Source organism: Sapajus apella, unplaced genomic scaffold (genome assembly GCF_009761245.1).
Source record: "Sapajus apella isolate SASKATOON/1434 unplaced genomic scaffold, GSC_monkey_1.0 scaffold79, whole genome shotgun sequence".
Classification (NCBI taxonomy): Eukaryota; Metazoa; Chordata; class Mammalia; order Primates; family Cebidae; genus Sapajus; species Sapajus apella.
The window spans coordinates 8316762-8342466 of record NW_022437019.1 but is presented as its reverse complement, the minus strand read 5'-3'; the positions used below and the strand labels follow the sequence as shown (position 1 = coordinate 8342466).

The 25705-nt window shown below is 33.5% G+C and overlaps 1 protein-coding gene and 1 long non-coding RNA gene across 2 annotated transcripts in view; one reads left to right on the top strand and one right to left on the bottom strand.

Moving 5' to 3' along the window:
* LOC116533095 lies at positions 1-23813 on the bottom strand. The gene is made up of 3 exons (XR_004261082.1): positions 23803-23813; positions 6175-6177; positions 1-108 (listed from the first exon to the last, which is right to left on the bottom strand). It is a non-coding gene; the product is annotated as an uncharacterized LOC116533095 (long non-coding RNA).
* GABRG2 (gamma-aminobutyric acid type A receptor subunit gamma2) overlaps positions 21222-25705 on the top strand; it is a 98891-nt gene continuing 94407 nt past the window's right edge. Inside the window, exon 1 of the mRNA XM_032252716.1 lies at positions 21222-21313. The gene's annotated coding sequence lies outside the window, so the exon portion shown is untranslated. The remainder of the gene's footprint in view (positions 21314-25705) is intronic.

Here is a 25705-nt window from a genome sequence, read left to right as displayed (position 1 = left end):
AGAATTTTGAGCATTAGCCGTCTCTCAGTCGCCAGCAAATCAATAAAGGACTCTTAATTTGGAACTCAGAGCATGGCACATTCCTTCTAACTTGCTCAGTTACAACATCTCAATACATTATAAGTTATTATGTCTATTACGTACAAACGACTAGGAGCCCAAGATGGTCAAGTGACTCACAATTCTGAAAGCTAGTAAGAGTCAAAGCAGTATCACCCTAGGTCTCTCAGTTAAAAGCCAAGAATCTCAATGCCTTTGACATTTTGCCTCTGAGCTAACATGACAGTTATGAAAAATTAGTTCTTTTAGGTTTTATTTAATTAAACTATAAGCTCAGAAAAGCCGAGACCATTTCTGTTGATTATATTATTCACTCATGTATTAATGCATTTAACAAACATTTATTTAATGAAGATCCCTTGGGCATTAGAAATTTAAAACAAGACCGAAAATAATTCCTGTATCATAAAAATTATATTCTAGTAAGGAGGACAGTAGTATAATAAGAAAAATACACAAATAAGATGTCTATTAGTGATTAGTTCTATGAAAATTATAAAATATGATAGAACTGGGATAAAATTTAGCTAGAGAGGTCAAGTAGGACCATTTTTGCAGAAGGAACGTTGGAGTTTATAAATGCACAAGTCTTTATCAGCATTTTAAAGACCAAATTTCACATCTGTCATTTTAATTCTGATTAATTCAATTTCAATTTTTTCTCTCCATTTCTTTAATTACTTCAGATGAAAACTCATAAAGCTTCTCAGATTGAAATATATCCTGTTACTAACATTCTACTTTTTCATCACCCTTATTACTTCATAGTAAGAACATGTTTTGAAAAGAATGAGCTTCTATAACATTATAACTTCAAGGAAAAGATGATTATTTTACCCACTGCTTGTCCCTTGCCAATTCAAAGGGCCTCTTTCATCATTGTTAGTCTTGCTGAACATGGTGCTAATAGCGAGGGAAGAACAATCTGCTTTACCGGAAGAGACATATCAATTCATGAGATAGTGGTGAGTTTCTTTCTTCCCTAATGCTAGAAAAAGTATTAACCAAGCAGGTGCATTAGGGAAATGTATCAGAATATGCAACAGTCATTTGGGCTCCATCATTTTTTTAGCTTTCCTGAATCGAATAACTGTCACTACTCATATGAACCAAATGCTTTCCTCATCTTTATCTTAAAATATAACAAAAAAAATTAGACTAAATGTTTTTTAATCACAACATTTATATCACTTTCATAATACACCACTATGTTTATTGCTTGCTCCCTTTACTAAGGCAATCTCTGAATTAAATTTTGGTTTGTTATATTTCCAGATAGCATCAAAGCCTGAAATAAAATCTCTCTACATAGAGGCAGTTAGAAACCTACCTTTCACTGGGGAAAATGTTATCACTGAGGAGAAAGACTTTAACAATATTATTCCTTTAGAGGGCAAGATAGCCAACAACTATTTGTAATTATATATTGTTCCACTATGGCCAAACTATGAATAAAACAATATGTATATTCATGTTACCAAAAAGGTATAGCACATTTTTTTCTTTTGCCTCCTATTAATTGAAGCCATATAATCTCTAAAGGCGAGAATAGAGCCATCTGCTCTCTCTTCTCCCTGTAATTAGTTTGTGTTGGCTCTGACAAGGTGTTACTGGAGATTTATTGCAAAGAATTTCACTGAGCTGGAACCCAGGTCCTATTGTTTAAACATGGCCAAATCTGAGTGCCCTATGGCTTGTGTACATGGTTTTTCAATGGGCTAATTTCCAAAAGAAAGCTCAGAATCAGTAAAAGAGGCATGATCCAACTGATGCCCTATTCAATGGACTCTTGCTGAAGGCAAGATTATGTTATCAAAACTCTTATTTTGTTAACTTTTTATTGTTATCTTGTCTGAACAATCAATATGTCTTTCTAAATTTTTTTCTCACAGATGTTCAGTCCCCTTTCTCTAGGACTTTCTTTGTAAGCTCCATTAAGGAAGGTTGTTTAAAGAATAAATGTTTCCTGTTTTCCCCACTTGCTGTCTCTTTGAAATGTAGTTAAATAGTGATGCTTTTCCTCCTGAGAATGTTATAATAATTAAGTTCACCTGAAAACATACAACCTACCAAGATTGCATCAGCAAGAAATAGAAAACCTGAACAGACCAATAACAAGTATCAAGATTGAAGCAGTAATAAACTCTGCCAACAAAGAAAAACCCAGGACCAGATGAATTCACTGCTGAATTCTCCTAAACACATAAAAACAACTAACATCAATCTTCCTCAAACCATTCTAAAACAGAGATGGAGGGAATTCTCTGTAACTTATTCTCTGAGGTTAGCATGACTCTAATACCAAGACCAGAGAAGTTCACGGCAAAAAGAAAACTATAGGCCAATACTCCCGATGAACATAGAAGTGAAAATCCTCAACAAATATTAGCAGACCAAATCTAACATGTTAAGAAAAGATAATACACCGGGATAAAGTGAGATTTATCTTATGGTTGCAAGGATGGCTCAATATTTGCAAATCAATAAACATGATGGATCACATTAACAGAATAAAGGACAAAACATATGACCATCAATAGATGCAGAACAAACATTTGACAAGAGTAAATCCCTTTATAACAAAAACTCAAGAAACTCAGCATAGCAGGATCACACCTCAGAGTAATAAAGGAATATATGACAAACACCATACTGAAAACGTTTCATCTAAAACCTCGAACAACAGGATGCTCTCTTTCACCATTCCTATTCAATATAGCACAGGGAGATTAGCAAGAGCAATTAGGCAATAAAAATAAATAAAGCACAGTCAAAGTGGAAAAGCAGAAGTCAAATCGTCAATCATCTCAGATGTCATACTCTGCATTTTATTTCTGGCATGTATTGCACTTTAAAAACTGTTCAGAAGGACAACTGCTGTCATTTTGATTCCCTCATAGCTAGATCCCCAGCCAAATCTAAGACTGTGTTTCACTGGGGGTAAATGCACGTGTGTGTGTGTGTGTGTGTGTGTGTGTACATGTACACATGTGACCTGCATACTGGGTATCATCCAAGGACTTGCAATGACATTAAAATTGCCTCGATACTTTTATCCATTTGAGCTATCACTTTTTGTTTCAGGAGCTGTGAAATGTGTTTGATACATTATAACCATGTTATTTGATAATATATCACTACTATTACATTGTAAATTATCAATCACAAGAAGAGTCAAGCCATCAAGTCCCAAAAATAGAGTTGTGTGAAGTAGAAAGCATTAAAGTCAAAAACCCTCATGTATTTCCTTTCTGTATTACACGTCATATGCCCAAGGTCCACCTCACCACTTCCTCAACACTCCATGCCTGGTCTTGGCTAGCGATTTAACCAAGCTTAATTCATTAACTAATTGATTCCACCTAACACAAATTCTGCAAACATGTTTTTTGCAGAATGGGACAAACAAATTAGGGAAATACCTTGTCAACCAAGGGTAATAGGTTCCTTTACTACTGATTTAGAGGACGTAAAACAATAAACCATATTTTGATTCTTCGTCAAATGAGGGACATTGTACATATTGTTTTTCAAATTCATTTGATTATGATACTTATTTCCCTCCCTCGAAGATCTACCTCCTAGGATTAGTGATTTGTGGAATGGACTTTAGGAAATGCTGCTACAAGTTATTCTATTCTATTCAGAACCTGTCTTTAAAAATGTATAGTAATTAGATAATTCAGGATGTATTAATACAATATCAGCATATATCATGGAGTAGCAGAATGGGCACAGAAGCTGCTATTGTTTTAGTGTGTCCCACAGATAATCAAGTGTTAGAAACTTAATCCCTAATGTAATAGTGTTGGAAGGTGAGGGCTAATGGGAGGTGTTTATGCCATTATAAAAGAACAAGTTCAATCCTCTCTTGGGCTTTTTTGCCCTTTAGCCCTTCATCATGTGATGGCACATCGTGAAATTCTTAGCCAGATCCAGGTGCCTTGATCTTGGACTTCCTGGAATCCTGAACTGTGAACCAACAAATTTCTGTTTATTATAAATTAACCAGTCTTAAGTTTTCTGTTATAGCAGAACAGAGCAGACTAAGACAGATGAAAGCAGAAGTAAGCTGAAATAATACTTTGTGTGTGTGTGTGTGTGTGTGTATGTATATTTAAACTTTGAATATATATAAATATATATAATCTATAAAAATATGTACAACTTTGAACATAAATATGTAGTATATAAAAATGTTAGAAAAATATTTTATAAAATATAGTTTCCCCCATAATCTCTGAAGATTAAGATACCCTTTGCTTTTAATATTTACTAGTAGCTGTTTTTCCCCTGTTGTAGATCCCCCCAAATTAATCTGATATCTAAAAGTTAGAAAACAAACCAGTATTCTAGATAGATTCAACTTCTCTTTAATCAGGCCAAAGAATTTTCACCTTAATTATAGAAGAATGTCTTCCTCAAGTTTCTATACAAATATCATGTGACCCACATCTTACTTGGTTGTTTTTAGATTCTTAGTCTCCATAAAAGAACAAGACCGAAAGGTGAGAAAAGTCAGGTGAATGTTCTGAATGGAATGTAATAAAAAAAGAATCTAACACTCCATATGGAACTAAGTTTTCTTTAAGTGTGAAAATGAGAGAAAAATAACCTATAGTGTTGTTATTATTGCCTGTAGGATTTTAGAAGTTTCAAAGCTAATTCACACATACCACTTTCCTCCAAAACTTTTCTAAATTGTACATATACTCCATGGATTATAATTTTTTCCCATATAATGATGATAAATGTCAAAACACAAAACATTTAGATAACCTGTATAAAGCCACAAGGAATATCATGACATTCATACAGGGAGAGAGTTGGATTAGATGTATCTGAGGAGCAGATCAAGATCTAACACTATTGGTTTCTATAATATACTGATATTTCTTCTAGTCACAACTTGCTTTCAACAACATCAAGAAGGATGACAACAACAAAGACACCAAGATTGTTTCTCTTTAATAATCTCAATACTAACCGCACCGAACACCTTGATTAATTTCTAAATCAACCATTCATCTTTGCATCAAATATGTCAAGTCAGTCTTTGGGTGACTGACTTGGAGTTGATTGCTTGTGGCCCTTTTGCCTGCACGTGGATAGACAGTATAGCACTGCTAGTCTGCAATAGTGTTATGTATAATTCTGTTACCAGTGCATGAACCAAAATACAATGATATGCAGATGCTTAATACATTAAGTAAATGAACAACATGTAAAATACGTAAATAATTAAATGTCTGGTTCAATAATTCCTGGCATATGAATTGGGAAAGATTTATAGCTTTGTAGAACTGTAAAACTAACACTCAAAATGGCTCCTTGCCACTTACCACTATGAGTTCAAATCTGTGCTATAAAGTCTTTAGTAAACAAAGTTTGGTGGTAATGTCAGACACCTGTTAACCTCAATTAGCATGGATATGTGATAATATCTCTTGGAATTTCTACTTGGATTGTTTGTAAAGAGGGGCACCAGATAATCAGTTGTCCAGACGAGAAAACTATAAAAAATACAGGTTACTGATATGTCTCTATTTCTTAGTTTGTTCAGAAACTGCTCTGCAGATTGAGAACTGGAAGCAAGTCTTTGGTCACAAAGTGCATTTCTTAAAAAGATTAGGTGGATTTTGCCAAAATAAAATGGAGAATAATACATTCCAATATTTTCATATGTTTATATTTCTTAGTCATTTAAAACAGTTCTAAGCTATTATTCTCATTGTGTAGTACAGGAAACCAAATCTGAGACAGGTTAAGTAACCAGAACAAGATTTACAAACCAAAAATGGCAAATCCATAATTCCAATTCAAATATTTCTTACTATAAGACCCAATGCCTTTTAAAAAAATTTGTATGGGTACATAGTAGGTATATATATTTATGGGACACATGGAATGTTTTGATATAGGCATGCAAAGTTTGATAAGCACGTCATAAAGAATGAAGTATCCATCCCTCAAGCATTATTCTTTTGAGTTACAATCCAATTACACTCAAGTTATTTTAAAATGCACAATTAAGTTATTATTGATTATAGTTACCGTGCTGTGCGGTTAAATAGTAAGTCTTATTCATTCTTTCTAGCTACTTATTGTACCCACTAACTATACCTACCTCTCCCCCACCTCCTACTACCCTTCCCAGCCTCTGGTAACCATCCTGCTACTCTCTATCTTCATGAGTTCAATTGTTTTGAATTTTAGATCCCATAAATAAGTGAAAATGTGTGATATTTGTCTTTCTGTGCATGGTTTATTTCACTTAGCATAAGCCCTCCAGTTCCACTCATGTTGCAAATGACTGGATCTTGTTCTTCTTTATGGCCGAATAGTACTCTGTTGTATATAAGTACTACATTTTCTTTATTCATTCATCTGCTGATGGACCAGGTTACTTTCAAATTTTGAGTATAGTGAACATTGCTGCAACTTCAGTGCCTTAAGTGCTAAGACCTATTACCCCTAATAAATGAGAAGTGTCATCTAATACAAGAGAGGACTTTTCTGAAACTCTGAAATTGTATTACTGTAATTTGTACTAAATGAATAGCCAATTGTGTGTCACTCCCATTTTATCTCATGTATCAACTTATCAATATATAGATATAAAATTCAGAACATTGGATTCTTTACTACCTGTGATAACTGACCAAGTCAAATAACCCTTTTCAGAACTCAGTTTCTGCCTTAATAAAATAAAAGGGCAGGAACTATGATCTTTAAGGTCCCTTTTATATTAAGCACTGTTCAAAATTCCATCGTTTTTCCTTTATGCTTAAGAATATGATTTTAGAACTCTTCTAATACATGATTCTTTGATAAAATGGGATCATACTATGAATAAATAAATAAATTTACATTGACATTAAGTCTTTCCAAGTTATATATTATAGATCTGATTCATCTGTTTTAAACATGGCATAGTGCTTCATACAATTTCATGGTATTCCACAGTGCCTCGAGTTTATTTAGACATACTTCCATACAAGGGTATTTATATTATTACTTCCATTGTTCTATTTCTGTTTTGTTTTTGTTTTGTTTTGTTTTTTGCTTTTATAAGTAAAGCTAATGTGTGCATGTGTGTATGAAATTAGATTTTATATATATGCAATATACACATATGAAATACATGGCATAGACATATTCATCTATCTATTTATATGCTTTATACAATTTGGTTAGATTCCCAAGATTTCTAGTGTTAGTAGCTGGGTCAAAAGAGATGAACGCTTTAATTTCCTTACTGGTTTATTTTACTTAGCAAAAGCCCTCCAGCTCCATTCATGTTGTTGCAAATGACTGGATCTTATTCTTTTTATGGCTAAATAGTACTCTTTTACTGATACTTATCCAAAAATATTGCAATAGTTTACATTACTATTTGAGATATTGTATGAGGCTACTTTGGGTTGCAAATAAAAGAAAATGTCAATTTAAGTTTATTTAAATAAGAAAATTCACTTTGTCGTGTAACAGAAGCTCAGAGGATGAAGAGGGCTGTGCTGTGGCCTATTTTTCCTCCTGTTAATTCTATTCTCATAGAGCTCTCCAAGGTGATTTCAAGATGACAGCTGCAGCTCTTCCTGGTGTCCATTCTAGGCCTGAAACCACTCAGAGACAGAAATGAGCCTCTTGACCTATTTTTTAAGAGTGTGCAAATCTTCTGCAGAATTTTTTTCTTAGCAGATTTCTCCTCTCTCATTTCCCTGAATTATGTCAGAAATCCATGCTTAAATCAATGACTGGGAAAGGGAATGATTCATCAGGAGTTAACCCAGATTCAGTTCTATGGCCAGCATATTCTAAAGTATATGGGTACACTAAGAGGAGAAACAAAACTGAACAAAATTGGTTGTTTTTAGAAACAATTATGTAATTGGTTGTGGTTAGGCAATCAACAGTGTCTGCAACAGTTATTTTTGGTCTTGAGGGGAGGATTTATAACTATATCATGGGCATAATGGTATCATATTTCAATATGCATGTCCCTGGTTACTACTGTAGTTAAGCCTTTTTTCACATATTTATTGACCTTTATCAATTCTTCTCAGTTAAAAGTCTTTTTGTATCTCTTTATCATTCTATTAAAATGAAACACTTGTAAATTAATAGGAGTTCTTTGAAGAATTAATAGGAGTTCTTTTAAGACTTTGTGTGTCAAATATTTTACAAAAAAGTTCATAGTCTGTAGTTAGACTTTGATTTATTTTACCTCTTTTTTTTCATGAAGAAGATTTCTTCCCCACCCCCTTCCTTTATGAATTTCAAATTTGTATCTTGCTTAAGAAACCAAAAGTTGTAAAAATATTTTCCTGTGACTGGGTAAGAACAATCTAATCAAATCATTTTTTTATCTTCATCTGTTTTGACGTAAAAGTATTATGATAAATTTGAGGGAAGTTGCCATTAGGTAATTATTTATCAGAACATATAAAGGATTAGAAAGCAGGATTTGTTCAGGATTCAGTAAGGCCTTCCCTGAGCCCAATCTCAATATAAATATGTCTTCTATCATGTTATTGTTTTTTTTTTTTGTTTTGTTTTGTTTTGTTTTGAGACGGAGTTTCACTCTTGTTACCCAGGCTGGAGTGCAATGGCGCGATCTCGGCTCACCGCAACCTCCGCCTCCTGGGTTCAGGCAATTCTCCTGCCTCAGCCTCCTGAGTAGCTGGGATTACAGGCACGCACCACCATGCCCAGCTAATTTTTTGTAGCTTTAGTAGAGACGGGGTTTCACCATGTTGACCAGGATGGTCTTGATCTCTTGACCTTGTGATCCACCCGCCTCGGCCTCCCAAAGTGCTGGGATTACAGGCTTGAGCCACCGCGCCCGGCCATGTTATTGTTTTCATTACAACTTAGTTTATCTACAGTATTTATAATAATTTGTTAGTTCATATTTATTTACTAGTATATGTTCTTCTGTTTAATATCTATCTCTCAAACTAGAAAATTAGCCCGTAGCCAAAAAGGACTACTCTTGCTTTATTCATTGCTGAGTCTTTAGGATACCCGGGGCTGGTTGCCTAGTGCATAGTAAATGTTCAATAGTGTGATGAAATGAATTAATTGAAACAAAATGAAGTAAGGAAAGAAAATATAAGGACAGGAAACCCTGCTTTGCAGGCAAATGCAAGAAAGGAAATATTACTGTGGAGAGGCTTTATCTAAGACCTAGTTGCCAAATTGTTCCAATTTGACAGTATAGCTTAAAAATGGACAGTTATAAAAATGCTTTTCTGCTTTGACTCAATAATTCGGTAATAATAAACTATCCTGTGGAAATGAGTAGAGAAGCAACCAAAGACTTTCATATAATAAAATTTTTGAATTGTTATTTTTAATAGTGGAATAATTAATTAGAAATAATGTAGAATCCTCAAAAAAGATAGTTTTCTACAAACAATCATAGAATACAAAAAACAATGACATGTCACAATTAAGTTGACAAAATATATATAATGACCTACACAATGCTTATGATAAAGTGTTAAATAAAAGTGGCAAAATACATCATAAAAAAATTGGAAAAGAAAGATCGAGAGTATTAAAAGAAGAACTTTAATGATTTTCATTTTCTTCTTCATAACTTTTATGCTTCCCAAATATTCCACCTGGATCATGGGTTCCTTTTGTAATCAGTAAAAAGTAAATATTATAAAACACACGAAGACACATTTCTCAAAAGTAACACTGGCATAATTGGGTTTTTCTAAAGCAGGGAATTATATATAATTGTTTTCCAGTCCTGCTCATCCACTCAACTACATCCAGTTCACTTGAATTTCCTTAATATCCTACCGGTGAGTGGTGTTGTTTCCCACATTCTGATTGGTATTTAACATAGATTTTTCTTATCATCCTATTTTCAATAACCGTATTTAATAAATGAAAAGGAGAGAGAGAGGGAGAGCTCTGTCTAAATGCAGGCACACGAAGCAAGTAGAATATTTCACTCATTTAATTAATTTTCTTCAAGATCGTCCACATAGTTCTGGAAAATTAAAATATGTATTATATTTACGTCTCTTTTTCTCACCTTTGTTTGCATAAAATAAAGACTTGCAAAAAAACTGGTTAGATTTTAAAAGACTTGTGAATATTAGACCAAACAACAAAGGAAGGCCCTCATAGGGGTAAGCCTCTAATAAGAACTGGACCAACTTCCTTCAGTTTTCACTTCTGAAATATATCTTCCCAGTATTTATTTCTATTCTCTAACAACTTAAAGCAGAAATAATATTTGCCACTTGTTAATCTTTATATAAAGATAAACAGTCTGAGGCAATGTGGACGTAGTTACAGAAATATAGACCTGACATTTTTAATTGAAAAGAGCATAGTCAAAGAGTAATGAAATATAAAATTTTATGAAGAGAAATTAAATAAATTATGTTATATCTATTCTTTGGGGTATTAGTCTGCACTTACCTAGATAAGATAAATTTACATTTTTCGCATGAAGCAATAATGCCAATATATTAAAGAAGAAATTTTAAAACTATAAAACAATCAAAAATTTAAAGTAAAAAATAAAGAAACTCCACTTCCTAATACTATCACATTGGTGATTCAAACATTAACAAATGAATTTTGAGAGGACATATGCATTCAGCCCATCATATTTTATCATTAGCCCTTATAATTCCTGTCCTCACATGTGAAATGCCCTAATTTCATATCAACCATCCCAAAAGTTTTAACTCATTGCAGTATCAACTCTAAAGTCTAAAGTCTAAAGTCTCATGTAAATAGTATCTAAATCAGATACAGGTGAGACTCCAAGTATAATTCAGATAATTCTTCTGGAGAAGATCCTCTCCATCTGTGAACCTGTGAAACCAGGTTAGTTATGTGTTTCCAAAACCCCAATGTTACGCACAGCAATTCGCCTCTAATGGCCTTCTAGAAAACAGCATTCCTATCGTCACCGACACTTCAAGCACTACTGGAGTTGCTAGATCATAAGGCTGAAGCAGCAATGCATATTTCACAGCTGCCTGAACCTATTGCAGAGACTTTTCTTTTTTATTTTTTAATTTTCTTTTTTTTTTCTTTTTTTTAAATTATACTTTAAGTTGTGGGGTACATGTGCAGAATGTGCAGGTTTGTTACATAGGTATACACTTGCCATGGTGGTTTGCTGTATCCATCCCCCCTTCATCTACATTAAGTATTTCTCCTAATGCTATCCCTCCTCAATCCCCCCACCCCATGCTATGCCTCCCCCAGCCACCCTCCACCTCCCAGCAGACCCCAGTGTGTGATGTTCCCCTCCCTGTGTCCATGTGTTCTCATTGTTCAACACCCACTTTTGAGTGAGAACATGTGGTGTTTTGTTTTCTGTTCCTGTGTCAGTCCACTGAGAATGATGGTTTCCAGCTTCATCTATGTCCCTGCAAAGGACAAGAACTCATCCTTTTTTCATGGTTACATAGTATTCCATGGTGTTTATGTGCCACATTTTCCTTAACCAGTCTATATTTGTTGGGCATTTGGGTTGGTTCCAAGTCTTTGCTATTGTAAACAGTGCTGCAGTAAACATACGTGTGCATGTTTCTTTATAATAGAATGGTTTATAATCTTTTGGGTATATACTCAGTAATGGGATTGCTGGGTCAAACGGTATTGCTATTTCTAGATCTTTGAGGAATTGCCACACTGTCTTCCACAATGGTTGAACTAATTTACACTCGCACCAACAGCGTAAAAGCATTCCTATTTTTCCACATCTTTTCCAGCATCTGTTGTCTCCTGATTTTTTTAGATGGAAAAAAATTTTTTCAATTTATCCAACTGGCAAAGGGCTAATAAGCAGAATCTACAAAGAAGGTAAACAAATTTACAAGAAAAAAGCAAACAATCCCATCAAAAAGTGGGCGAAGGATATGAACAGACACTTTTCAAAAGAAGACATTTATGCAGCTAACAAGCATATGAAAAAAAACTCATCATCACTGGTCATTAGAGAAATGCAAATCAAAACCACATTGAGATACCATCTCATACTGAGCCTTTTCTTTTTCTGGGCTCCACTCAAAACTAGCAACTTTTTGGGTTACTCAGTAAATTGACCAGAGTAATACACCCAAATGAAGGATATGTTCAAAAATTCAAAGAGGTCCCTAGGCATTGCGTTTTTTTTTTTTTTAGTTGTAGAAAGGGCCACATACAACAACTTTTCCTTTACCTTAGAATGGATATATCAGCATGCCCTGTATCATTGTACCCCAAGAAATTCCACTGAGGTAGAGGCCCCTGAAGTTTTGTCTGATTTATTTTCTACTCTTTCACATGTAGACAAGTCCAATAAGTCCAGAATAGTTGCTACTTCTTCCTCTCTAGGTCCAGTCATCATAATGTTATCAATATAAGGGACCAGTGTGATATCTTGTGGAAGGAAAAGGTGACCAACATCTCTGTGAACTAAATTATGACATAGGGTTGACGAGTTAATAGATTCTTAAGGGTGTAGTTGTGCTACCCACAGTATGGGATGCCGCATGTAATTTTCAGTCATCTCAGACCTGTGCCTATAGAAGATGAGGATCTCCTCTAGAGCACTCAGAGAATCTTTCAGGTTATTTATGTGGCACTCAGGCTGGGAAATTGAATCCCTGAACTCATCCTTTTCTTTCATCGTTTTGTCCAGCAACACTAGGAGCAACAAATTTCATAATATTCATTTTTTTCCAAAAATATCTTTAAGTATAATATGAGTCATCCTGCTTCTTGCTTTTTATAAGTGGTAGTTGATTAGAAGTATCATTATTTATATTAACTACTTTTATTTAATTATTATTTTTAGGTTTTTTTTCAGCTTAATACTCTCAATTAAAAGGCAACAATTGCTTGTGAGTAGTTGAGGTCACAAACAAGGTATCATATTGAACTATTTGCTTATAACTGGCAATATGGCTACCTCAGATAAAATATATTGACATATTCTTATCACAAGGAAAATTGTTAAAAAGCATAAAGTACAATCCATATTTTTAAGGAGCTTAAAGCTTCCTTAGTAAGATGAGAAACTATATTAATTCAGTAGTATTTCTTAAAAAATAATTTTAACAGCATATTCAGGTTTCACATACACATGCACCTGTGTACACAGTTACACACTTAACTCTCTAGTTATAGATACACATTATTTATTTGTTTATTTTGAGACAGAGTTTCACTCTTGTTGCCCAGGCTGGAGTGCAATGACACAATCTTGGCTCACAGCGACCTCCATCTCCTGAGTTCAAGTGATTCTTCTGACTCAGCCTCCCAAGAAGCTGGGATTACAGGCATGCACCACCATGCCCAGCTAATTTTGTATTTTTAGTAGAGACATGGTTTCACCATGTTGGTCAGGCTGGTCTCGAACTCCTAACCTCAACTGAACTGCCCACCTCAGCCTCCCAAAGTGCTGGGATTACAGGTGTGAGCCACTGTGCTCGGCCTCACATTATGTTTTAATATTAGTAACATTTTAAAGTTATCTTTGATACTACTGCTTGAAGATTTAGAGACTGAAGTATTTTAATAGGCATAAAATATAATTTTCTATAGGGTCCAGAAATATTTATTTTTTGCTGCCATGTATAGGCTAATATGAGAAAGAAAGACAGAAAAAGGAATTAGAGTGGTATCTCCCATGATGCAGTATAGTCCCAGAAGAGGGAACATTTTAAATTATGACAAGAAAGTACATATGACTTCAAGGAAGAGGTACTCAAAACATGGTATTAGAGAAAAATCAGAAGGCTATTTCTTGCTTCTGTCACGCTTTTATTGTATGGTCTTTGGCAAATCATTTAGCATTTCCAGAATTCAAACTGTTTCCCAGTAAAATAAAAGAGGTTGAATCGAATTATCTGTCACTAAGTTTCCTTCAACAATCGTGTATGGCTATATTCAAGAAAAAAAGTATATAATTTATTTTCTTTAATTGTAGGGATAATAGGTTTTCAATTTTCCATGTATGATAAAATTTAAGAATGGTTAAAATAACCTTAAAAATACCAAAATTGCTCTTGAAATTTAAATAATATGATGACATTAAACCAAGTAGAATGCTCACATTGTGAGCAGCATGTGGGAAATAAAGATAAGGCAGTAAACAATTCATTTATTCATTCTCTGCTTCTCTTGGAATCAATGTGAGAGATCAAGAGAAAAATCTCTTGGACTCTAGTTTCTCTTCTTTGATATTTCACTATCTAGCACTTGAATTTGTACTCACTCTCTCTGGTTTGCACTTTTCTCCCAGTGTAATTAAACTTACATTCCTCTGTGACTTTATAGTATCATGATATATGCAGATGTCTGTATCTCTCTCACAAATCTACACATAGTGGGGGATTAATAAATGCAACAATCAAATTTAAAATTTTATGTTTACAATGAGGCTCAATTAAATACGTAATGTAAAAATGTATATATAAATCATATTATATAAAATATCTATACATATGTGTATAGAGATGGTAATAATACACAAGTGAACACTTACTGCTACAATACAGCTAGTTATGTACCTGACAGAATGCTAAGCCCTTGTCTAGAATTACCTTATTTTATTCATAACAACCTATGAACTAGTTATTGGTATTACCTACATTTTACAGATGGGAAAATTAAGGCTCAGAGAGAATTTATGCAATGATAAAACATAGTTAATTAACACAGGACTAGTAAATATTTGGCCAATATTCAAACTATCAGTGTAATTCTGGCAGCTACAACTTATTCTTTCTAAGTATCAATCTGTCTACCCTCCATCCAACTATCAATCTACCCATCCATCCATTCATCTGTTCTTCATTTCTCCATCAGTCCATCTATCTATAAACTATAACTTAATGAAAATCATATAAGGTATATCTTCTAAATCCTGCTTACTTATTTAGCAATATATACCGACATATTCTAAGTATTTTAACATCGTCTTAATGACCCATATACTACCCTTTGTTTTTAATACTATCTACCTCCTTCTTTAAAAGGAGATTTTTATCTTTGCTACTTAATCTATACCTTAACACAATTTAAGGTTTTAGCTTCCAAAAATTACCCTAGAAAAATGGCATTTTACTCAAGAATATTTCATTAAATAAGCCAAATATGGCCCTGAATTTAATTATATACTCATGAGTTAATCATTATTTAAAAAGTCAATTAGCTTTATATCACATTGGAGTTTGAATTTTCCAGCAATTTTTTGTTCATTTAAAGACTGAAGCCAAAAGTCTGAAATAAAATGCTAAATGACTAAATGGGTTCTCCCTAAGGCAACTGGAGATGACAAGGCTAATATGGTCTAAACGAAAATGAAAAACGTTTAGAAAAATGAATTTTTATGTTAAAAAGGAACATTTTGTTTTTCTTTCTTTCTTTCTTTTTTTTTTTTTTTTGGTTTATACTAAATGCTTTATGCCAGACTGATTGAATCAAGCATATTTTTCTCAAATAAAAAGAAACCTTATAATCACCACTTACATTTTCATACACTTCAATATGAAGTACTTTTTAAAATGTAACTAAAATAAAATGGTTGTCATTTGGGTGAGATTCCAAGAAATGCAATCAACATTCCAATAATGGAAAATGGAATGAAGACTATCTTCCTGAGGAGAACAGTGAAAGAGTGCAACTACCTCAAGAGTTCAAACCAATTCTGTCATTAAACTCAACTCTTAGCCCAGCAGAACTCCTAACTGAATGTCCCTACCTATGCATTACAATAATAAGCAATACTTTTGTCTTCATCCCCAGTACTGGAAAATGATAAATGGAGTACTGATATATTGAATAATTAAATATCATGGCTTAACTAAAAGCACATCATTCTTTAAAGGCTGGATTAAATAAACAAGAAACAATTTTATGTATGTCAGAGTATCTAGTAAGAAGGATTGAAACATAAATACTTTATGACTATAATCTTCACCTTTGTCTTAAACTACAAATTTAAATTGTTTTCATGGATGGGACTTGAAAACAGGAGATAGAAAAGCATTTTATACTATAAATAACTACCAGAGGAGGTCTGGTGGTGAATTTGCATTTCCTATCTTAACTCTGTTGTTAGTCACCTGGGTAACTTTCAATCATTCATTTATTCCCTCTGGGCCAAATATATATATTTTTTGTACACAGAGAAACTTTAGTCAGGCATTTTTCTAAAGTCACATTCAGGTCTGGAATTATATTTGATAACTTTCATGTGAATAATCATTTGATATTAAGGAAAATGGACAGAAAGTAAGAAAGTTGATAAACTATCTAATTCTATAGAAATTACATCAATGGACTCCAGTAATTTTTTTGAAAGTTTTAGTTGATATTCTATTTAATATCTAATCCCCACAATCAGTTGCGAATAATCTCTTAGGATGACAACAAATATTTCATCTTCTTAAATCATTCTTATAAAATACAGTACCCTAAAAAAGTGGTCACCACACTGCTTTTGTCTTCTATCTATATGGGACTTGAGGGAAAATATGACTTACTCACCTCTGCATTCTCCGGCACCTGACAGTGTCTGACATCTTAATGAAAATTAACAGTATTTGTTAAATGAATGAATAAATGAATGAATGAATGAATGATAACCGGACTTGAAAGGGTACAGGTTTGCCCAGGTTTTTGGAGAACTAGGTTTGAAAAGGCTTTCTATTAGAAATTGAATATTAAAATAGTTTCTATTATTTTATTACAAAACTTATAATAACAATATGATATGTAATTTTCCTTGATTTAAAATGTTTCATGCTTTAAGATTATTTTACGTAACTATTCATAGATTGTGCAATATTTTGTCATTATCTTTTAAATGCAATCAACTTTCAGTTTATTTAATGTGCAGATAAGAGCAGAAAAATCAAGAAATGGGGGAAAACCCCAGCAGTGGGATTTGGACATGAGTCACACAGTCATTTAACTATTAGGCCGCTAAGCAAACAGTACTAGACCATATTTGCAGAACGTATGGTTTAACTGGAAAGACAAGCATTAAATAAACATTTAAGTATGGAATTATAATCATTTATATTTGAAATGATGATAAATCCAGGGTGATATGGAACATGTTTAATGGAGACTTTACCTGATTTGTGTGTGAGGGAAGGCTGTACTGAAGAAAATATGTTTAAGATAACATCTGCATAGTGGGTAGGAGATAACCAGGCAAATAGGAAAACATTATGATACAGAGACAACAATATGAGTCAAGGTAAGAAAAGCCTTTTATACTGTAAAGTATCAGTGTGGTTAAGCATTTTTTCTAGTTTTTCTTTTAGTGCAATAACATGGACATTGACCCAATTAATGTCACAGTCTAACGGAGCTAATTTGTTTGGAGGAGCTATAGATATTTTGGCCCAACCCAGTCCAAAAATACATCCTATTGAAATTATAGGTCAGTGAATGCTGTAACTTTAAGATTTGTGTCTATTTCCTATACCATCTCCTCCTTGTATTGATGAGAAAATAACAACTGAAAAATACAGTAATTTTTTCAACATCACGGAGTTAATGTCAGAATGAAGATTCCTGACTCTGAATTACATACTCTCTATATCATAGCATGTTGTTACTAAAGTTTTGTTATAGCTGACAATTAGAGAAACGAATTCATAAAAATGCTATTTATTACAATCATGTTATTAAAAAACTATACATTTATGCTTAAGAGGGCAAATTTTAAAATCAGATTATCTAGGTTTAAAACTTGCTCTGTCATGGACTATATGAACTCTACAAGCAAGAATTTAACCTTCATAAACTTTAATCCTTTCTATTATTATTTAATAATAATAGCAACTGCTTTGTAGGAGTTTTTAAATAAGGATCAAACAAGGTCTGTCACCTAGCACACAGCCTGGCATAGAAAATGCTTATTGATTCGGTTAAAATTATTAATCAAATTTTTAATTAAGATTAAATTGACATATACTGAAATGCTTAGATCTTAAGTGTATGATTCAATGAGTTTAGGAGCATGTAAATCTATTACTTCCTATAAAAATGTGAACTATTCCTTCACTCAAAAAATTTCCCTTGTGTCTCAACCAGTGAATTGCTACCTATTATAGGAAACTTCCATTCTGATTTTAATCACATAGACTTATTTTGCTACCCTTGAAGATTACATAAATGGAATTAGGCAACATGTACTGCTTTCGTTCCTATAATATTTTTGATATTGAACAATATGGTTGAATGTCTATATATGTATATATATATATATAATATTAATGAGTTTTTTATAAGATTATTGCTGAATGGTATTCCATTGCATATGTATACTGGAATCTGATTATCTAGTCTCCTGTTGATGACATTTGGACTGTTTTTAATTTGACTATATCTATATAATTCTTTATTAGAAGGGTTTTATTAGAGTTATATATTTTGACTTAAAAATAAATATCTTGATGTAGAATAACTTGGTTTTATGATAAATGAATGTTTAACATTGCTGGAAGCTCCAAACATTTTGCAAGTAGTTGTACCATTTTACATTTTCACCAGAAATATTCCAGTTTTGGTTACTCTGTATACTCAAAATAAAATTGATATTACCAGTTTTGTTCATTGTAACTATTATGGTGAGTATAAAAAGGTATTATAGTGGTTTCATTTCTCTTTTGTCACTGACTGTTCATGATGAGCACTTGTTTATGTACTTACTACTTATGTAATTTTTTATTTGGTTTGTTTGTTTATCTTTCCTGCTTTTTATCTGATTAGTCTAGCTATTGATTAATCAATTTTATTTTGCTTTTCAAATAAAAGCAACTTTTGTCTTGATTAATTTTCTCTATAACTTGTCTATTTCTATTTTGTTAATTTCTGCTCTTGCCTTTAATTTTTTTTCTTTCTACTTACTTTTGGTGTATTAATTCCTAGCTTTTAAAGCTGGAAGCTTATATCATTGTTTCTAAACTTTATTCTTTTCTATATATTTACAGCTGTATATTTTCCTCTAAATTGTGTTTTAGCACCATACATTTTGATATGTTGTTTCTTATTTTCATTTGCTTTGAAACATCTCCATATTTTCTTGTGGTTTCTATTTGACTCATGTATTATTTAGAAGTATGCTGTTTAATTTTCAAAAGTTTTGGACATTTTCTGACCATTTATTACCATAAAATAAACACATTTTATTGTATTTATTTGGTTGAATTCTGACGTGTTAAGCTTTAAAAATCTTGTAACTTATTGGGCTTATTTTGCAAGAAGTTGAAACGAATGCACATATTATAGTTTATTCTGCAATTATGGGATGTAGTATTCTATATGTGTCAAGTCAGAAAACTTCTGTTAATATTTCAAAGTAGGAGTATGGGCTTTGTCTATTTCTCCAGTTCTGTCTGCTTTTACTACATTTGCTTTGGAGCTCTAACATCAGACATATAATTTCTTATAATTTGTATGTCTCCTTGGTGAGTTAGTCTTTTTATCATTAAAATAAACCTCTCATTATCTTTCATAATACTCCTTGGATTCGTATCTACTTTCAGTCACCATTTTGCTATTTAGATTCTGTTTGTCCCATTATTTTCCTTCTCTGCTGTGTACTTTCTGCTTTCTTTTGCATTTATTAAATTACTTTTCAGTTTATTTGTTTTAATTACTGTGTTTTTAAGTACATATTTTTATGTTATTTTTATTGATACTTTAAGGATTGCCATTTTCATATTTAATGTATCAAAGTCTATTTATAGTTACTATTATATCACTTCATGAGATAAGCAAGAAACTTATAACAGCAGAATTTTATTTATCTCCAACTCCAGAAAATGTTAAGTACAAGTTATAGGAGGCCATTATTTTGGACAAAGCAACTACATTAGGCCTTAACACACCAGGCTAAAAATCATATTGTAGTAATTTATGCTAAAGTTCCAGATTACCAAACCTTAATTAAGTTGTTATCTGACCTTCTGCAAAATCAGAAGAGACAGATAACAGCCAATTTCTCAAACAGGCCAATTGAAATCTTCAGGTGACATGATAATGAAATTTTCTCTACTTTAATCCTTAAAGGCAAAAAAAAAAGAATGACCAAGTCAGGGCGTGCTGACTCATGCCTGTAATTCCATCACTTTGGGAGGCTTAAGCAGGAGGATTGCTTGAGGCCAGGCGTATAAGACCAGCCTGGGTGGAATAGTGAGACTGCATCTCTTAAAAAAATATTAAAAATTAGCCAGGTGTGATGGTGCATATCTGTAGTCCTAGCTACTTGGGAAGCTGAAGTGGGAGGATATTTGAGCCCAGGAGTTCTAGGTGGCAGTGAGATATGACTATTCCATGCATTGCAGTCTGGACAACAAAGTTAGACTTTGTTTTTAAAAAATAAAATTAAAAAGTTAGCTTGAAGTAAATCAATGTTAAATGTTATTTTTCTATTTTTTTCTCCCTGTCCCCATCTTAAGACAAAAGTAACTTTGAAAGGACGATTGTACTGATTGCTTGCTTCTCCTTCTGCTTCCTTCAGTCCTTCTCTATGAAATCAGTCTCTTCTGCTCAGCTCATTGGAACAGATTCTTTTTCATGAAATGAAGCATTGCCCAATTGTAGAATCACAATAAAGCCAATTGAGATCTTTAAATTCATTGTAATTTCATCCTGTGGCACTGCTTTGTGCTATTGTTAACATATATTTTATGTGTGTGATAAACTCAAAAATTCACTGTTACTGTTTTTGCATTAAAAAGTCAGGTGCCTTTTAAATATATCAAGATAAAATATATCCTCTTTTCTGTTTTCTCACATATTAACCATTTTCAGTGCTCCTCACTCCTTTTTCTAGATCTGGGTTTCCATCTGGTGTCACTTTCAGCATAAAGAATTTCTGTAGCATTATTTTTAGTTCAGTTTCACTGGTGACAAATTCTCTCAGCCTTCATTTATTTGAAAATGTCTTTATTTTGCTTTTATTTTTGAAGGATTTATTTACTAGATATAGAATTCTATGTATACATTTTATTTCAGCACATTTTTGGATGTTGTCATCCAAAAAGCCAGCATGGTGGTGCATGCATGTCGTCTCTGCTACTCGGGAAGCTGAGGCAGAATCGCTAGAGCCCAGGAGTTCCAAGCTGTCATGTGCAATGATTGTGCCTAAGAATAGCCACTGTGCTCCAGCCTGGAAAACAGCAAGACCTTGTCTCTTATAAAACAAAAGAGAAAGAAGAAAAAAGTTGTCATCCACTATTTCCTGGCCTCATTTGTTTTGGTAAGTCACTTTATTATTGGCCTTTATAGCAATTGTAATAGTTCATCTTTCTCTGGGTGCTTTCTAAAGTTTCAATGTATCTTTAGTTTCTGGATGTGTGACTATAAAGTCACTACACGTCATTTTTTATGGTGTTTACTCTGCTTTGGGTCTACTAAGCTTCTTGGATCTGTATGTTAATAGTTTCCAGCAATTTTGGAAAAATGTTGCGCATTATTACTTTAAAGATTTTTCTGCTTAGTTCTTTCTTTCTTCTCCCTCTACACAACTTTATTAGGATGTTTGATGTTATACCACAATTAACTACTGTCATTTTATTTTTGTTTTTAATTTTTTTTGATTTTTAAAATATTGGATAATTTTTATTAATCCCTATTCAAGTTTTGCTGATAATTTCTTCAACTGCTATTCTTCAATTGCCAATCCACTATTAAAACTTATGCAGTGACTTGTTCTTTTCAGGCATTATAATTTTCAGTTCTACAATTTCCATTTTGCTTTAAAAAAAAAATCATCCCAGCCAGTCGCAGAGGATAATTCCTGTAATCCCAGCATTTTGGGAGGCTGAGACTGGCAGATCACAAGAAGTCAGCAGTTTGAGACCAGTCTGGCCAAGACAGTGAAACCCTGTCTCTAATAAAACTACAAAAATTAGCCGGGTGTGGTGGTGGGCGCCTGCAATCCCAGCTTGGGAGGCTGAAGCAGGAGAATCGCTTGAACCTGGGAGGTGGAAAGTGCAGCGAGCTGAGATCGTGCCACTGCACTCCAGTTTGGATGACACAGTGAGACTCTGTCTCAATAATATAAATAATTTTGATTTACCTGCTGAGATTTAATACTGCTGACTTATTTGGCCATATAAACATCATTACCAAATTTTTCCTTAAGTTCTTAAACTACTTTATGGTGGTTGCTTGAATATCCTTATCTGCTAACTGTAGCATCTGGAGTGTCTCAGGTTTTGCCTGTGCCTATTAAAAATATATATATGCTCACACATCCATCATCCATATATATATACATATATATGTGTGTGTGTATCCTATTATCATATACTGTTTTGTGACATTTTTTAAACAATGTACCAGACATTTTCTACATTAATTACATTCTGATTTGTTATATTCCTCAGATTGATTCCTATTAATTTTTATTATAAATAATACCAGTTAAATTATCGATAAATTACTTTAGTCTTGCGGAAGATTTGTTTTATACTCTTTTCAGGTTGGTCAATCTCAGTTTTGTCTTTAGGCTTAGAGTAAATTCGTCTGTTTTAACTTCGAGAACAGATAAAAGTTACAGTCCTTCTGAGTTTTGAAGGAATGTCAGAGAGGTTTAAGAAGATCTTCTAACTTTTTGGAATTTAAACTTCAAATCCTGTATCTCCTGCAGCGAGTGGCAGATGAAATATTTGCTCAACTTTTTCAGTCTCTCAATTTTTGCTTTCATCTGGGATTCTTGTTGTCTTTTCTCCATTTCCACATAAAAACGAACAAAATTTAAGGGCAGTTTACATACACATGTGGAGTCTTATCTTTCTGTCTGTGATTTCCCTCCTCATGTGAGCTGCTCTGGCAGCCCAAAGTTTCCTCTTAAACCTCAAGCCAGTAAGATTGCCGCCTTCTGCTGATTGTAACCATCCTGCATTTCCAGGATGGAAGGGCTTCCTGGATGTTGGACTTCCTGTGCTAAAACCAGGAAGTTTCCACAGGGGAAAAGCCACAAAATCTTAGATTTCATCCAATTCAAATTCCTCTCTCTTTTGAGACAGAGTTTCACTCTTGTTGCCCAGGCTGGAGTGCAATGGCGCAACCTCGGCTCACTGGAACCTCCCCATCCCAGGTTCAAGTGATGCTCTTTCCTCAGTCTCCTGAGTACCTGGAATTAACAGGCGTGCACCACCATGCCCAGCTAATTTTTTGTATTTTTAGTAGAGACAAGGTTTCACCATGTTGGTCAGGCTGGTCTCAAACTTCTGACCTCAGGTGATCTGCCCTCCTTGGCCTCCCAAATTGCGGGGATTACAGGCGTAAGCCACCTCACCTGGCCTCAATTTCCTCTCTTATTGCCCATATCTTTTCACTTTCTGCCTCCTTTCAGCAGCATCCTACTACTTGACATACTGTTTATTTAATATTTTGTCCAATAGTAATAATTATTAACCACAAATAGTCTACTTTGTCACTACCAGAAGTAAAATATAAATAATATATTTTACTTTTCCAAGTAATGAGAGATTTGATATCAACAACAATACTGGTCCAACTTATAACCTCAAAATTCACTTCTGGGTGTAGTAACTATCACAAGAATAGTAGTAATAATACAATGTCAAATTATAATTAAAAATAAAACTTTATTCATAGAAAATTAACTTGCAAAACAATTTTCCAACATATTGGCAAGTCTTGTTTCGATGATTGGATGTGGTGGTAATTTTCTCCCTTTTGCTTTCCAATGTTTCTCAAATGTTAATATAAGTAAACGAATACACACACACATATACACATATATATGGCAACTTGGCATAGTGAGGATTTTAAGTTGAAGGACATTGAGAAGACCACAGAAGCAGGAATATCTTTCTGGCCTTCTTCTGCCCCCCTTCTCTCCCAAATCAGGTCATAGAAACTAAGAGAATTTCCTTCGCTCTTTTTCCCCAGCAGTGGGCTATAAAACCTAGCTGACCTTCTCCTGAAAATAGGTCATAAGGTCCTCATCCCAGGGATGTCCTCCCTGTGCCTAGAGAAAAGCAATGTCTTCATCTCTGAAGACACAGAACATGGAGATGAATCTGAACAAGGAGGCCTCTCTGAGTTCCCCCGCTTATGACCTTTAGATCATATCTGTTTTTGCCCAATAATGTTTCTGAACAACTATCCACTTCTTCATCTGACTTAGCATAAAATACACAATTTTCCCTGTTTCTTTTGAGCTTTCATTTCTAAAGGCTCCCATGTCACATAAACTTAAATGAAATAAATATTTATGCCTTCTATTGTTAATCTGTCTTTTGTCATAGGGATCTCAGACATAAACTTTGTAATGGGGAGGAAAATATATATTTCCTCTATAATATATACATATATACTATTTGCAATTAGAAGATAAGCATCATGTATATTGAATAATGGTTATTTTATTTATTAGAACTGTAATCTTAAAAATGGGCAAGAGTATAGCTCAAATGTGATAACAGAAGAAATTACTAGGTCTCTTATATACACCATTGAATATAACATGTGTTATAAAATATTAGAAAATATATTAAAATACTTTTTTTAAGAGAGCAGTCAGCAGATAAGAAAGATCCACAGAGACATGCTGATGCTTACTAGCTATGAATGACACAATTAAATTTGTATTCAGATACTATAAACAGAAAAATTTCCTCTATGGTTTCTCTTAATATGCTGGGCAAAATTCCATCATTCAATAGCTTCTAATTTATAGGGATAAGGGATCAGTATATGAATCACTTCTTTGTGAATGTGACAGCATTCATTTTCACAACTTCGTTATGGTTGAAAATAAATTCACTTGAGAAATTTACACAAAAATTTGGAAATGTCATGTATGGTAACAGAAATGTCACATATAGATATTTTATATAGTCTATAAAAATTACAGCCTTGTGGCCTGCATGCCTGCTTATTTTGGCCTCCTTTGCATTTTAGAAATTAGAACATTTTACCCTGCAAATCAATTTCCATTTTTTCTGGCAATTCTGATTGGAACTGAACAGTGGCAACTCCATTTGGATGGAGTATCAGCACTTCAGTGTGCATGGTTTCCACCACTTTACTGATTCATAAGCTGCCAATCTTTTCCATTTATCTCACTTTCTTGGGTTTTGTAGGGACTTAAGTAATTACATGCACACATATCTTAGCCTACAAAAGTGTGATTCAGTAATTTCAGTAAGAAAATATATACAGCTATAAACAAACTAGGCTCTTTTTAAAAAAAAATTGTGAAAATGTGGCACATGTACACCATGGAATACCATGCATGCCATTAAAAGGATGAGATCATGACCTTTGCAGGGACATGGATGAAGTTGGAAACCATCTTTCTCAGCAAACTGACACAAGAACAGAAAACCAAACGCTGCATGTTCTCACTCATAGGTGACTGTTGAACAATGAGAACACATGGACACAGGGAAGGGAACATCATACACTGGGGTCTGTTGGGGGCCAGGGGGCTAGGGGAGAAATAGTGGGGAGTGGGGAGGGATAACATTGGGAGAAATACCTAATGTAGGTGATAGGGGCATGGAGACAGCAAATCACCATGGCATGTGTATACTTATATAACAATCCTGCAAGATCTGCACATGTACCCCAGAACTTAAAGTATAACTTAAAAAAAAGAAAAGGAAAAAAG